The sequence below is a fragment of the Paroedura picta genome, chromosome 2, assembly GCF_049243985.1.
Source record: "Paroedura picta isolate Pp20150507F chromosome 2, Ppicta_v3.0, whole genome shotgun sequence".
Lineage (NCBI taxonomy): Eukaryota > Metazoa > Chordata > Lepidosauria > Squamata > Gekkonidae > Paroedura > Paroedura picta.
In genome coordinates, this window is record NC_135370.1 from 156060174 (window position 1) to 156075882 (window position 15709).

Genomic DNA, 15709 nt, shown 5'->3' on the forward strand with positions numbered 1-15709 from the left:
GCGGCCCTCCAGATGCCCGTGAACTACAATTCCCAGAAGCCCCTGCCAGCATTCGCTGGCAGGGGCTTCTGGGAATTGTAGTCCACGGGCATCTGGAGGGCTGCAGTTTGACTACCCCTGGTCTATGGGAAGGGTTTTCATCAAATAGTTATGAAATGGTGAGTTTAAAGGAAAACACTTTGCAGTCAGTTTGGCCTTTTTTGCCTGCATATAGTTTCTAAGGATGCAATCAAGGAACATGTAACAATGTATGTAATTTACACCTCAGTGGGCATTTGCATTAGAAAAAAGCTAAGTTGTGAAAAAGACTGGAGAAACCTTCTGTGAAGGGTCAAGGGGGGGGCAGGTTACAGTGGATGAGCGATAGGGTTGTGAGCATCCTACATAGTACAGGGGGTTGGACTAGATGAGATCCCTTCCAACTCTATGATTCTAAGCAAATAAGTTTCAACTAAAATTTTCCAGTTGCCCAATTCCAATTTGGGGGAACACAGTTTAAGGGAAGAACAACTTGAGCTAGGCTTTCGGTTGAGACCAGGTAGAGAGAGGGGACATTGTGGGTCCCTCCTCCTCAATTGTTCCCCAGAACCCCCATCTGAGTAGCATCCTTTGCTATCATTGTGTGTTTGCAGCTGGAGGGGGAAGGGTTAAGTGGGGGGGGGGTGAGGTGTGTGTGAGGGTTAATTTTTTTTTTTAATGTATTACGTTCTCTTGGTTGAATTTTTACATTTAAATTTTTGATGTGAACTTCTGCAAGCCAGCTGGCTGGAAGTGGCAGCCTACAAATTGAATGAAATGAATGAATGACCTCACCAGTGCTAGACAGATGAGTGATATTTCAAGTTCATGTTCTGTTGCTTTTCAATCTGTGTAGTCATTGGGAAATCCATCAACACACCCAGAAATGAATGGTGGCTGTGGGTATCATGTGTTGCAGACTTCCTGAACTGCCAATATGCCACAAGGTAGAAGGAAGTCATGGGAGAGAACATGCCCTCAGAACCCTGGTAAGAAAAATCAGTGATGTGAAATCTTTCATGGACCAGCAGCCAGTCGCAGAGCAAGGTGTCAGGAGGCATGACATCTGTAGAGCATCTCATAGTTGCCTAGGCAACACATTGACTTCCATGCACTGAAACCATACTTCTCAAGTAGCTAGAGGTTTAATTTCCTTGCAGTCCAGCAATACAAGTACTCTTTAAGTGCCACTTACAATTTATGTTAAATTACAGTTTGAACCTATACATCCTACAGATGGTCTCCTGCTGAACAAAATAATATCAGGGTCATTCTGTGCGTCTTTAAAATAATTATTTTTCCCTTATGATGGATCCCTACACACTTCCCTCCACTCTGAGGTAAATTTTTTCCTCCATAATAAAATGTTTTCTCGCAGACTGAGCCGCCCGTGTAGCACGGTTTCTTAGTTACGAATTGAAACTCACACCCTGTCACTGTTCCATCTTTCAGTCTTTACTCTGCCCTGGAACCTTTTGGGAAGTTGTAAGAGTTCGCTTTTCTTTAACCTTTATCAGGAATGGCACCGAGGCATTGTTAACAACAAACAAATAGAAGGTTTTCTTTGACAAAGAGGAAACGGTTGTTGGAATCAAGGTTTTTCTATATAAAAGATATATTATTTTTAGTTACAGGCTAACTAAAGACCTTTCTTTCAGATCTTAAGTTTTCTTTTAAACTGAAATGTTCCATTAATTGTTTCTAGTTCCACTGAACTTCTCTGGCTTCTAGAAGGTGGGCACTCTTGATTAGAACCACCATTTTCTGCCATCCTAGAAGAACTAGTACTGTCTACTAAGCCACTGTCTACTAGGAAGAAGAAGAAGAAGAGTTGGTTCTTATATGCCGCTTTTCCCTACCCGAAGGAGGCTCAAAGCGGCTTACAGTCGCCTTCCCATTCCTCTCCCCACAACAGACACCCTGTGAGGCTGAGAGAGCCCTGATATTACTGCTTGGTCAGAACAGTTTTATCAGTGCCGTGGCGAGCCCAAGGTCACCCAGCTGGTTGCATGTGGGGGAGCGCAGAATCGAACCTGGCATGCCAGATTAGAAGTCCGCACTCCTAACCACTACATCAAACTGGAGTCTGAAACACTTTCTCACACAAAGGAATCTGAGGAAATCCTTACATCCGAAACAGGGCAAGATTCCTTCTTCTTTCTTTAGAAGAATTCTCCTTCCAATTTGACCTAAATTGGGAGTATAATCTTACTACCCAAATTCCCACTACCAAATCTGCCCCAGTTGTCTGGACACTGTGTGGATTAACTATCAGTATGAACTTAGGCAGATTGTGAGTGGATGGGCAGGAAGGGATGTGCCAGTGTTTGTCTATTGTAGCCCTTCCTTGCATACCCAGGGAATTACTCAATGCTGCTGTGGGACGGTAGGTGAATCTCCTCCAGGCCAGGCTGGATTCTGGAGATTTTTGGTGGTGGTGGGGATCATTTGGGCATAAAATTGGGGTCACTGTGGGTAGGCAGGTAGTTGTGATTTTTTGCATTGAGCAGGGGGCTGGACTAGATGAACCTGGAGGTCCCTTCCAACTCTATGATTCTAGTTAAACTCAGTTAAAGTTTCTCCACAGAGTGGATGATCAGATAAGTATCTGCCAGGTTGTTCTCTAAACAAGCATCAGAATAGTTTGCCCCTCCCTCTCCAGCACACAGCTAGCATATTAACTCCCTCTCCGCTGTTGCTGGCCAATAAGAGACCTCAGGGCAGCCAGTCACTCTGGCTCTCTCTGCCTAGTGAGGATTTTTAACCCTTTATCTTACTGTTGCTGTTCCATCAGCACTTGGAACCTGACTTTCAGTCACAATCCCTTTCAGAGGCTTGTGGGATTCCTAGAGATTTCATATGGGGTTAAAAGAAAAAACGATATGAACATTGTGTGTTTGTGTATTTACATTAGAAATCAATAGAACAAAATGTGAAACACATTTATTTGGGAACTGTGTTTCTTTGGAAATGGTTAGTACATATCTCGGATTTTCTGGTTTGGATTCTAGATGTGAAATTCTGCACACTTTTTAAAACAGTCATAGTAAAGCAAACAGGAGAGCAAAATGGCCAGTCTCCATCCCTCATTCTTGAACAGTGTTAACAAAGAAAGAACAAGAAACTTGCTATGCTAAATGCCCTGTCTCAGCTTTATTAGCAATACGTTAACCGCCCAATGTAGAGTGATGTGAGAACAGGTAGAGTGCTCAGACATTTCTTTGGATTTTTTTTTTTTTTGCAATGTATGTGGGTTTTGACAAATTAGAGATTTCCAATAGCCACCCTAGATCGGGCTCCCTGCACTACTTCAGCATGGGTATCTCTCCCCAAACATTTGGGGGTTAGACATTTATCTGGAATCTTCTTAATATTTTTTTTTTGGCTCGTTGCCAATTGGAAATATTTTGAAATAGTCACTTTAAGCGAAGGCACCTGCAATTCCGTGCACAACTTTAGTACGGGTGACCACCAATGTCACTTTCACAAAGATAAGAGGAAGAAAAGAGAAACAGTCAGTAGAGAAAAAAATCCCCCAAACCTCATAATTCTGTCTGGGAAGCAAAGCAGCAGCAGGCGATCCCTGGAAATAATAGATTGTCCTAATGAAGCCTTGAAGGATACATTATGAACACCTACAAAGGTGGAAATTTATGGAGCAACTTTTTCTCAGGGACCCCATAATTCAAAGAATGATGACGCTTGCACTATGTTATGAAGGTCTCTCTACAGTGACAGGGGACAAGGAATCAGCTGTACCTTCCAGACATAACAAATTAGGCGTCCCTTTTTGAGGATTTGGCTCTAACAACACCCCAAAGTATTGCTAATGATTTCCTCTATGGGTTTAATAATTTGCATTCATTTTTATGAACGGTGACCTTTAAAGTGGCAAATTAATTACATTTTTAGAAAGTTTTTTCTCTCTCCCCCCTCCCCTCTCCCCCCGGCAACGTCTTGGCCATGAAATGAGTGAGCCTGCATCCCTTGCAGCGGCATTGCCCAACTGGCCAATCAGAGCCTTAAGAAAGCGATTGCTAAATGAATGATGTTTTAAAGCCGAGGGTGAGAACATTTTAACTTTGCACAAAGGACCGTTCTGTCACAAGACTGTGATGGAAGCTGATAGAAAACAAAATCTATTGCTTGTCAGCTCAAAAAAAAAATAGAAAAGGAAACTGTAGCCCCAATCAAGGGTTTGCATGCTAACAAGGAACTTGATGAGGTTTTCATCGCCAAGGTCACATTTGTGCATCTTGTCTGTTATGTGGCAGTGACTAAATTCAAAGAGGCACCTTTGGTGGTCCTGCTAGGGTTTGGAAAATTGGGGAATCTGAAGGTGGGGCCTGAGACAGTGGGATTTAGGGAGAGGAGGGACCTCAGTAGGGTATACTAAATAGTCCACCTTTCAAAGCAGTCATTTGCTCCAAGAGAAGTGGAATAAATGTTTTATATCCTTAATACTATTTCTCTCCCTTATATATTTGAGAAACAGCCTCCTGGGAGGAGACTGTCCAGGGCCCTGTCCGTCCAGGTCCACCCTGATTGGCCCTCCCCCTCCAGCTCCCCCCTCCCTCCTTGTTTGCTAGAAGCCCTGTGACTGTAGCCTCCATTGTCGCCCACGAGGACAGAGGCAGTGACAGGGCTTTGCAGCCCACAGGTTCCTGCTGGCAGGGAGTCAGGGGAGGGGAGTTTGCAGCCTCCCTGCAGGCTGCAAAGCCCTGTTGCCACCACCAGGGCAGGAGCTTCCCACTTCTTTTAGCCAGCTTCATGGGCCAAAGGGAACTGCGGCCACCCTCTCATGCCCTCCTGCTTGCCTCCCCTTTCAAAGCCCATTTTTAAATGGGTTTTGCTACTAGTAAACATAATATTTGTGATTTCTGGTAGCCTAGAGATCAGTTGTAATTCTGGGAGATCCTCAGCCCTCATTTGGAGGTTGGCAACTCTAGGTCTTTCAGACATTGCAATATGAACTCAAGGTACTTGTGCTTAGGAATACAAGTATCAGAAGAGGCATGCAGGCTGGCATGGGATCCACCAGAAGTTACTTCCTGGGGATAGGTCCTCTGTTATTAATTGAACCCCCAAGCATGGGGGAAGGTTGGACACTGTTTTTTTCGGGGCCTGGGAACCCAGGGTGCTCCAGTGTGTTATAATATGTTCTGTTTATTCCATCAGAATAAAATAAAATAGTTTTCCCCATGATTCATGAGCTAGAGTTGTAGAGTTGGAAGGGTCCTTACAGGCCATGTCTCCAACTCCCAACTCAGTGCAGGAAAACTGGACTAAATATAAACCATCTCGGCTAGGACACATTGCTCTTATTAAGATGAAAATTCTACCCAGATTCTTTTTTGCAATTATGATGTTATCATTAATCTATCAGGTAATCATAGAGTTGGAAGGGACCTCCAGGTTCATCTAGTCCATCCCCCTGCACAACGCAAGAACTCACAAATACTTGCCCACCCACAGTGACCACAATTTCATGCTTAAATTATCCTTCCCCCCCCCACCAAAAATCTCCAGAATCCAGCCTGGCCATGAGGAAAGCCATCTATATCATCCCACAGTGGTGATCAGCAATTCCCTGGGTATGCAGGGAAGGGCCACAAGAGATAAACACTGGCAGATCCCTTCCTGCCCACCCACACACAATCTGCTTAGGTCCATAAAATCAGAATTTCTATCAGATGTCTATCTAGCCTCTGCTAAAACTTACAAAGGAGGAGAACCTTCCACCTCCTGAGGCAATGCTGAATAAAATCCTGGAAATACTAAACAAATTTACCTGGGGGGATTAAAAAAAATAGGATTAAAAATCAGGTGTTGGAACAGACATGGGAGAATGGCAGCGTCATGGCACCAAATGTTGAAAGATAGCATTTGGCATCCAGGTACTTGGCCCTAGTTAACTGGTTATAAAAGGATAAGGCATGGGAAGCTTGCAAAATGGAACAATATGGACTTGCCTGTTCATTGAATAATTGGATTTGGAAACATAAAAAGTACAGGGCAGACCAAGGTATTGTGTCTACTTGCATGATGAACCCAAACCAAAAGGAGATCTGTAGGCTAAATAAATTTTCTAAAGTATTCATTCATTTATTTCTTCTTTGTTATGATTTCACAATTTTAATTAACAAAAGTCCCAAGAGATCTATTTTCATATTTTCCATTTCTTAGATATGATCAACCATCAAAACGGTATCCCAGGTATTCTGCCCATTTTCCTGCACCTTCGTCCGTGATTGTTAATCTTAATACTCAAGTTTTATTGGATATCACATAGGCTTCTGTTCATAGATTCCTGCCTCTAAGAATTGGGGTCATACCATAAACTGGCGTTAGGAAAGGTGTGAGATTGCTGTAGAATTTAATTAGATTTGGATAGTTCCCCTTGCATGCCAATGTTCCAGCAGAAGGGTTTTGCATAAGCCCTCCCAATAGAAAACTTCGGAGTACGAGAAATCCTTAAACAATGACTAGAATTTCTGACTTTCTTAAAAACGAAACCATTACATTGTATGAAGAACTTCAACAAAAGGCTGATTAAGGCCCATGACCTGTTTATCAGTACCTTCAGGTAAGGAGTTTTATTCAATCCAGACTAAGACATTTTATTGCCCATTGTAACAGATCCTAAGACAAGTTGAACCACATAGACAATTGCTAGTGGCTACCTATGAGATACCCATGAAGAAATCAAGAATACATTTCATAAGAACAGATGAGGAAAAGATTTACACATTAATATTTTTATTTGTATTGTTAAGGGCTTTTATATTGGGCTTTTATGAGCTTTTATATTGTACTTGTATTGATTTTATAGTGTAAACCGCCACAAGACGGCCTGTTGTGAGGGGCGGTATAAATAAATAAAATAATTGAAAAAATTCATGAAGGTCTCTGGCGAGAACCGCATAAATATGTGATTAGGATAGCAGTTAATACAGGCATCTGAGAAAGTGTCATAAAAATGATGTATAAGTGGTAGGATCACCTGATAGGATAACTAAAATCTCAGGGGGCAAGTCCAGTTTGAGCTGCCAATGCAGCAGGGAGGCTGGGACCCTTTTATTATTCGTACAACAAGCTTTTTTGCTAGTAATCTATATATTTCTGTACTTACTCTATTATTTGGGGAGGGAAAAACATTTTAGAAAACAATAGCCCTACAACAACTGTGACAAACCCAAAGTCACCCAGCTGGCTGCATGTGGAGGAGAAGTGGGGAATCAAACCCAGTTTTCTTGATTAGAGGCCACCACTCTTAACCACAACATCAGGCTGGCTCTCACTTCTATAAGAATATATTAGGGTTTTCCGTCTCAGGTAAGATTCCCAAAATCAAAATGGAGACTGCAGGTCTCCTTAGAATCATGGAATAACAGAGGTGGAAGGGACCTCCTGGGTCATCTAGTCCAACCTCCTGCACTATGCAGGACACTCACAACCCTATCGCTCATCTACTGTAACCTGCCACCTCGTTGAGCCTTCACAGAATCAGCCTCTCTGTCAGATGGCTATCCAGCCTCTGCTTTAAAATTTCCAAAGATAGAGAACCCACCACCTTCCGATGAGGCCTGTTCCACTGAGAAACTGCTCTGTCAGGAACTTCTTGGGCTCACCACAGCACTGATAAAGCTGTTCTGACCGAGCAGTGATATCAGGGCTCTCTCAGCCTCACCCACCTCACAGGGTGTCTGTTGTAGGGAGAGGAAAGGAAAGGTGACTGCAAGCCACTTTGAGACTCCTTCGGGTAGAGAAAATAGGCATATAAGAACCTGCTCTTCTTCTTCTACTACTACTGGGACTTCTGTGGGGCATGTGGAACAATGAACTTGTCAAGGGCAGTCAGGAAAGGGAGAGGAACTCTGTCTTTTAACTTAATCCTTATTTAGCTGGCCACTAGACAGCCCTGTGTGCGTAATACTTTATGTGAATTATACATTGACTCTTGATATCTAGGGAAATGTGGGTGGAGGGATACTTAAGGCAACACAGGCCAAAATGCAACTTCCTATGCCTTTCAGAAAGTGAATGCTTTGTCACATCTGCCCGTAATGGGGACCCAGAACACTGAAAACCTCCCAGAGTTCTACTTGAAGAGATAAGAAGGAAGCAATTAACTTGTCAGAGATCAAGGAACCCAAGGTTATTTCCCTTTCTGTGTGCGCATGATAGGAAGGGAAAGGGAGATGAAAAAGAAAAAGAATCCTCTTTCAGCCCTTCAGTAAACACTGCTCCATTTGGAGAAGAGATTCAGATCCGGGATAGGACAGCATCTCATAGCACCCGAGGTTCTCTCCTCCCAAAGTCACCAAACTCAATTTGCAAGAATTGCAGCAGAATTCCCTCTCCAAATAGCCAGGCCTGGGAAGCAAAGAGATCAGTGGATAAGATGAGGGAGCCATAATAAAATGTCCCTGGCTGCCTCCTTCCACTGCATATATTCCTTTACAGACTCTTGGCCTGCCTACCAGAATGAGATTGCTCAGATTAGCAAGGATGAGGAATGATTTCATGAGACTGAGTGCATTATAATATATTGATACCTATTGATTCCTGTCTCCTGAAGAGGGATTGGTGTGGCATTGGCTCCCTTTGCCCATTAACCCTGGGCAAGGTGACCTGTCACTCAAGTGATGCAATCTGAAGTATGGCTGGTGCTTGCTATTTATAACAACCGGTGAAGTTCCTCTCAATTAGGGAAGATGAGCCATGGATATGGTGGAAAGACAGGGTTGCCGGCTCTGGGCTGGGAAATACCTGGAGACTTTGGGGGTGGAACCTGGAGTGGGTGGGATTTGGGGCAGGGAGGGACCCAAATGGAGCATAGTACTATGGAGTCCACCCTCCTGAGCAGGTACTTTCTCCAGGGGAATTGATCTATTTCTTGGAGATAATTCCAGGGGATCTCCAGGTCCCACCTGGGGACTGGCATCCCTATGTGAAGATGTAAAAAAGTCCACAGGATGCTTGTCTTCAGGAGGTAAGGCCAGTGAGGTTTCTGCACGTGTTACACATCAGTGCCACAGGATTCTTGTCACACTGCAAGACACGCATCTCACTGTGGGAGAGGAAGGTGCAGTGCATTGGGGTGCAACAAAATGGCCAGAGGTCGATACTGCAACAAACCTTTCTCCATCAGTCCTCGTAGGGAAACTGCTTTGCAGTCATATTTCCACTCAGCTTTTCAAAAGCCGTGGGAGGCAGGAAAAGCTGGGTGAATACAAATGACTTGTTTACCACACAGTCGATGCAGGGAAGTTCGCAACCTTCTTCTTCTTCCGTGGGTGCTGAAGTGCTGCCCTACAGATGACCAGAATGGGTTTTGTGTCACTCTGTGCTTGCTCCTACTTGTTGACTCAGGCTTGATTGAAATGTGACACTGGTGAGCAGAGAAAGACTCCGCTACGGGAATTGCCACTGCCTTGCTGTCTCATGGAAGGTGGATTGCCACTTGTGTCATACAGTCCACCTAGGGATGCCAGCCTCCAGGTGGGACCAGGGAATCCCCCAGAATTACAGTCCATCTACAGACTACAGACATCCGTTTACCAAAATAAATGGATGTTTTGGAGGGTGGAGTCTGTGGGGATCCGACTCAGATCCCTGGCCTTCCCAAGTTACATCTCCGGGAGCTGGCAACACTATGACCCCTCCTGCCACTGGCCAGAGGGACCTGGCATCCTTAAGGCCACCCTCCAAAGCAGCCATTTTCTCCAGGAGAACAAGACCTCTGGAGCTCAGTTGCTTTTCTGGAGGTTAGCACAGCCTGGAGGTTAGCAAGCCTTATTTTTTCAATTTTCTGGATCTCCTGTCTCTCTGCACTTTATACTAAAGGGGGGAAAAACCCTTGCCATGATCACTTGCACAACATGAGGAATGAAGAGGAAAACACCTTAAAGATTTCTTTTTTTTTTAATGGGAAAATCAGAATTAAGCATATGTCCACACACCCCAAGAGCCTCTTGTGGCGCAGAATGGTAAGGCAGCCATCTGAAAGCTTTGCCCATGAGGCTGGGAGTTCGATCCCAGCAGCCGGCTCAAGGTTGACTCAGCCTTCGATCCTTCCGAGGTCGGTAAAATGAGTACCCAGCTTGCTGCTGGGGGGTAAAACGGTAATGACTGGGGAAGGCACTGGCAAACCACCCCATATTGAGTCTGCCATGAAAACGCTAGAGGGCGTCACCCCAAGGGTCAGACATGACTCGGTGCTTGCACGGGGGATACTTTTACCTTTACCACACACCCCACTGAGCATCCTCATTACGCACCACTTAAGGGGAGGGTTTCTTTAAGTTTTGTTTACTAACAATCTATACCAAGAAAATAAGGACTATCCCCTGAAAACAGCAACCATCACATAAGCAATAACAGGTGTTGTCTAAAGGCTACTCTAGCCATGAAATGCCCCTCCACGATGTCACCCAATTCAGAGTGCTAACCCAGCTGGCCGCTCAACCCTGTGAACGATTTGGGAGAAGCCTTGCTGCTTGCTGGCAATCTCAGCCATTACTGTCCAGAATGCCTTGCAAGAAAGAAATCTGTGTTTGCAGTGATACCAGCAGCCTCTCAGAAGTCAGCCTTATCAAGGGGTAATCTGCTCACCCACGTTCGGCTGGCTGCTCGACTCATTTGTTTGCATTACCTCCCTTTCCCGTGACCTTATCATACCAAATCAGATTTGCAGCCTCCCATTGTTCCCTGGATATACTGATTCACTGGTTATTTGTTCCCTATAAATAACACAACCCCCTTCGTGTCACAGAAGAGTTAGCCCTGCCATCATAATGCTTCCTATCGCACAAGGGCATAGATTCAGACTAGTGCTTTTGCATAAACATGGATTTCATTGACCTGCCCCCACCCTCCTGTGACTGCCTGAAATGCTTCCCCCAGTCCTGCTCCAGAGGCCATTGCCTGTCTACTAGCACCAGATTTCAGGGGACACTTCAGAAATCCGTTCACCCCCAGAAATGCTGGTCTGAATCAAGCCAATAGTTGATCATGGAGAGCACTGACTCATTCAAGGAGCCCTGTCAGTAGTTCTTTGCAGACGTTGCATTCACATATACCTGAGTGTGTGCATATAAGAAGAGAACCTTCTCCCCCTGGTCTTCCTGACACATACAGTGGCCGTATCATGTTGAACAGGGGCAATGCACCAATTTGTTATATGCATTCAACCTTGGTATGCATGAATGGGGAAAAAACCCAGTAGCTCATTTGCACATCCCCTAGCTCTGCACACATGGGTGAGTGAGAATCTTCGAGTGAAGAAGAAGAAGAAGAAGAGTTGGTTCTTATATGCCGCTTTTCCCTACCCGAAGGAGGCTCAAAGCGGCTTACAGTCGCCTTCACATTCCTCTCCCCACAACAGACACCCTGTGGGGTGGGTGACGCTGAGAGAGCCCTGATATCACTGCTCGGTCAGAACAATTTTATCAGTGCCGTGGCGAGCCCAAGGTCACCCAGCTGGATGCATGTGGGGGAGCGCAGAATCGAACCCGGCTCGCCAGATTAGAAGTCCGCACTCCTAACCACTACACCAAACTGGCTCCAGTGAGAATCTTCTGGTCGTTCCCGGCCCTAGGGAAGCACGCCTAGCCTCGACCAGGGCCAGGGCCTTTTCGGTCCTGGCCCCCACCTGGTGGAATGAGCTCCCAGGTGAGCTGCGGGCCCTGCGGGACCCTTTAACGTTCCACAGGGCCTGCAAGACGGAGCTCTTCCGCCAGGTCTATGGTTGAGGCTGGGGCTGCTGGGGTACATCGACTGCTCTCCCCCGGGCTTCTTGAACATCGTTGTCCTCCTTCTCCTCCACAACCCCTTTTTTTAGGAATGGGGGTAGGAAGGGGATCTTATTATTGTGCTGCCATGTTGTGTCATTTTAAAGTCTTTTAATGGGAGTTTTAATGGTTTTTTTAAGACATTGTAACCCACCGCGAGCCATTTGGGAGTGGCGGGAAATAAATCGAAATAATAATAATAATAATAATAATAATAATAATAATAATAATAATAATAATAATAATAATAATAATAATAATAATAATAATAATAATAATAATAATAATAATAATAATAATAATAATAATAATATGCATTGCCTGCTCACACAGCATGGTGACTGTGCCTTTTCGGATGATCATGAGTCATGCATGCTCCTGTTATGTACGATTGGGACTGTACCATCCCACAAGGACTTTGTGATCACCTGGTGTGCTTCCATTGGTGAAGAAGCCCTGGGATTCCCATTGTACACACACACATTACTGCTGACAACAGAGCCACCATGTGATGGCCATGTATGTGTGAACTAACACCAGGTGGGCTTGAGGAAGCACCACCAGGTAAAATGTTTCTACACACAGGAGGGAGACAATTTTGGTATGAATTAGCTGGAGTCAAAGCATAGCCCAAGTTAGAAAACTTACCCCCCTTCCATATCACACAGAGAAAGCCTTGTTTATTGTACACTTCTGTCCATGTACAGAATTCTGGGTGGTCCCCTTCAGTTTGTACCTCACCATGCATTGATTTCCATGTATTAGCATCCCTTTCACCAGTCGCCGTTCCAGATTAAACCTCTGTTATTGTATTCTTTCTTGAGCCTCTTTTTAGTTTTAAATTTTCTTTTTTAAAGTTCTTGTGCATCATGTGTTGGAAATAAAATAAGAGATGACGGAGTCTGCATCCCATCTGATCCAATTCTTTGATTTGATATAAAATAATAGCATTAGAAGGCAGGTGCAGACTTGGATGGATTTTGTCTTTTTTTATAGCTTTCAATTCTTCCATCAGAAACAGTAACTCTCGGAGTCTGTAGACATGCCAGGCACTGGGCAGAGTCTCCAGTCTTAGGAAACAACAATAGCAGCTGGCGCTACAAAGGGTTTGCATTAAAAAATAATTCTGAAAAACAATGGCAGCTAAGTTGGTTTGGATAAGCACAGTTCTGGACACAAGGAGGAACCTGGCCACAGATTTGTGTTCCTGAAGGAGCTTGGCTACAAATGAAGTAGGAAATAAGGCCTCATAGTGGTTTTGCTCCCTAAAAACATGGATTATGTGTTGAAGTCATAAATTCTCATGCTTTTTTGTCAGGGACATTTGGAATGCATGGTGGCTCGGGATTGTAATGCTGCCATACCAGGATTGTGTATGTGCACACATGGTTTGTTACTTAGAATCACATCCCATGATATTTACAGTCCAAACCCTATGCAGATTTTAATTTTTGAACTGCCTGTCCCAGCCCCATCCTAGTACTGCACATTTTGTGTCTAGCTGCAGATTTTTAAAAAGCCACTCCATGTGAGCTGGGGTGCTCAGTATCAAACATGAAGGGCAGAAGCAATAGCTAAAGATTTAGGGGTGAACCTGGGTTTCACAGATCCAATTCTAAAGCTCTAACTGCTATATGACACTGGTGTTCATAGCATGGCTTCTGCTGAACTGTAGCCAGCATCCATGCCTAGCAGAGTCATGCAAGTCACACTTCACCTGCCCTCCTCAGACTTCACCATAAAATCTCCAGAAATTTCTCAAAATAGGCCTGGAATGGACCCTACTCTCCCCCCTGCCTTTGTACTCACAGAAATCCAGCCTGGAATATTGTGGTTGCTTAACAACAGCCACTGAGAGAATCCCTTGCTTAAAGCTACAAGTACTTCTTTTAACCTTTTTCAATTTTTAATACCCCATTTTTGTTTTAAGATTTCACATTTTTTCTGCAAACCTAGGGCCCTTTTTTGGACTCATAGAAAGATCTGTGTTGCCTGTTCACAACTAAATATCCTAATATTCAGCTGACTTTGCTACTTTATAGATTATTTTATCTTTGCTGTTCACTGCTCTCATGTTGTATATTTCTGCCCATTCATTTAATAAACCTTGGTAGTAACTATATTTTGTGGTGCTCTTGGGTTTGGGGGATTCAGTCTGATTCCAGTATTTTAGTCCTTTGGCTATGGCTACCAGATGTTTTGGGTGTGGGGTCATCTTGCAAGTGTCCCATCTTGCAGGGTAACTTTTTTTTTTTTTTTTAGGCCCAAGAGGGCTGATGAAAGTCTCTTGGTCTCTGACTGGTGGGTTACTTAAGGGGACTGGTGGTAGCATGTTATCCTCTGACCCTTCAGGGAGGGCAATATATAAAAATGAATGAATGAATGAATGAATGAATGAATGAATGAATGAATGAATGAATGAATGAATGAATGAATGAATGAAGATGGAGTGACTGGGCACCTGATCACCCTTAATTTGACCAACTGATCACCCTTAATTTAAAATACAACCTTTGACGGTGCTACATAACAGAATCCTTACTTCTTTCTTAAGTGTCTGCCTCTAGTGTGACATTTTTCTGTGGCTTAATGCTCACACCAGTTTTCAATGAATTTTTAATATAGTACAGCGGCAGATAGGATGAATTCCCCTTGCCCAATTTCTAATATAGGAATAATTATGCTAAATTCTATTATCTGTTAACTATTATCAGTCAAATTTATGGGACACATTTTGATCTCTTAGAAAAGGCACAAAATCAATGCATACAGAAAAGTATGTAAGTAAAATGTACAAGAGAGATATTTATTTTATTTTACCACATTTTTCTTTCAAGATGTGCCATTTACTTCCTTGTCTCCTTCTTGGTACAATACATCTGATTGGTTAGGTTGAGATTTTTGCAGCATGGTCTGCCTTTGAACCCAAGACTCTTTTAATCTAAGGCCTGCTCCATCCACACAGCAGAATGGGATGGTAATGAGGAGACAGAGTGCTGAGGTGGTAAATGCAGGGAAGGGATTTTCTGCACTTTCCAGAGTTTCTGTACATTAATCATCCCCTTAAGCATAAAGCAAAACGTATGCAAAGGGTTTCAGTAGAACATCTTTCTCTGAGGTGCTATTTTTACACAAGTGTTTTACATGAGGGCAGAGTCTGCACTTACTTTGTTTATTCCATTGTCAATCCTATTGAATTCAGATCACTTTGAACTTGAGTCTTTCTCTCCCCCCCCATTGAAACAGGAAAGTGTTCTGCACCTGGTTGGGGGGGGCAAATGGAGACTCTTTCTTTGTTTTTTTGAAGGGGGGAGAGGATCAAAGAAGTCAGAGGAGGGAGAAAAAAATCCTTTCTTTTCTTAAAGTGGGGGGGGGGGAGAGGATCGAAGAAGGCAGAAAAAAAATCCAAGACGGACAGAAGTTGAGAAAAATTAGGGGCTTGTCCTTTAAGGCAAGTTTGTCACATGACCACCTGTGGCCTATCATGGGTTCTCTACCACGGAGGAGAGCCTAGATTCAAAGCAATGCGATTTTAAAATATATTGAGCATTAAAAGCACTCTAAGATATCGCACAATAAAGGTAGGGTCACTCCGGATCAATCCTTCTTGCTTCAGAAGGAAAATTTAAATCGCCCCAAATCAAAATGGAAATTGCATTCTGTGTAGACGGCAGGGACTGAATCGACCTGGGATTGGAATAAAAGCTCCGTGCAGTTTACACCAAGGACACATTAAAAATGAAACTCTTCTACCAGCAATCTGAAAAGTGCAATCTGGACATTGATCATCTGATTTCACTACAATTATAGACAAGGCACTTCTTCATGGTGTAACGTTAATGCTGCAATGTCACTTCCTGCAAAAAAACTGGAAGTTATGTCATGTTGATGTAACA